Below are 1,265 nucleotides of genomic sequence, written 5' to 3'. Positions count from 1 at the left end.
GTCAGCTGGCCTTAAGCCGCCAGCAATACAACAATAACACAATATGAAACTCATTTGAATGGTTAAATTCTAATATATATGGGTGCATCCAGGAGCGCCACCGTTCACTGAGCGGTTAGATAGCGGCTATTCGTAAGCGCTTATAAAGCGGTCTTTCACGTACTGGATATAAGCTCACACGTACATACGTCATCTATTATGGCGTCGTCCATGGTATAAAGTGGAGGTGAAGGTTAATAAAGGATAAGGTTAAATTTTCATAAAATATTAACAATAATGAATCGACAAAATATTGCACTTATTCTTCAAAATATAAGTGATGATGATAACGTTATTGTGCAAATAGTAGAAAATTATGTAGCAGATTTAGATGTGGAAGATGAATTGTTACCTTATAGAACATTACATATTCGTAATGATAATTATTTTGAAATAACAGTTCCACAATATTCGTTGGATGATTTTCGTGCTCATTTTCGAATGAAGCGCACAACAATGGAGGTGAATTGTAAAAAAATTAAATAATTATTTTATTTTATTTATTTTATTTCATTCCATATACATGCATATTTCATTTATATTTATAGCACCTTGTAAATATAATTGGACATCATATGAATCAGAGAGAATTTTATATAGTACCTTTGGAAAAACAAGTCGCATTGACTGTGTGGATATTAGCAAAAGCAGAGTCGTTTTTAGCAGTCGGAGATAGATTTGGCATGTCTGCCAGTATAGCACATTATTACTTTCAAAACGTAATAAGAACATTGGCTTCGCTATTAGGTACATATATTAAATGGCCAAATACAATAAACATGGAAAATAGTGTTAACGTAAGTAAATATGCTACTATGTAGAGAAAACTAAACTTACTTTGGCATGAGCTTTTTATAATATAAACATAAATCTTCGACATTTAAACATCTCATTAAATTAAACATTTAAAATAAACATAAAATCAAAATTATATTAGCAAAATAATACATTGCTAGTGACTGGACTTGGTTAGATGGCGTGAGAGTGAGTGGTAGCGTGTGAGAGTGCGAGTCTTTAGAATAAGCGAAATTAGTGTTAAGAAGCGAGAAAATTAATAGGAGAAGGTGTGAGGGGGAGGGGATTAGGGCGAAGATCAAGGGTAATTGGAGGGAAGACAGGGTGTGAAGGTGGTGAGGCGTGGGAGAGTGATTTGTGAGGGACGTGTAGCAAGTAGGTTATGGAGGACAAGGAGTTGGCGGAAAGCGGAAGTGTAGGCAAGATGGGTA

This window comes from Wasmannia auropunctata, unplaced genomic scaffold (assembly GCF_000956235.1).
Source record: "Wasmannia auropunctata unplaced genomic scaffold, wasmannia.A_1.0 LD336106.1, whole genome shotgun sequence".
NCBI classification, from domain to species: domain Eukaryota; kingdom Metazoa; phylum Arthropoda; class Insecta; order Hymenoptera; family Formicidae; genus Wasmannia; species Wasmannia auropunctata.
Note: the sequence above shows the minus strand (reverse complement) of the source record.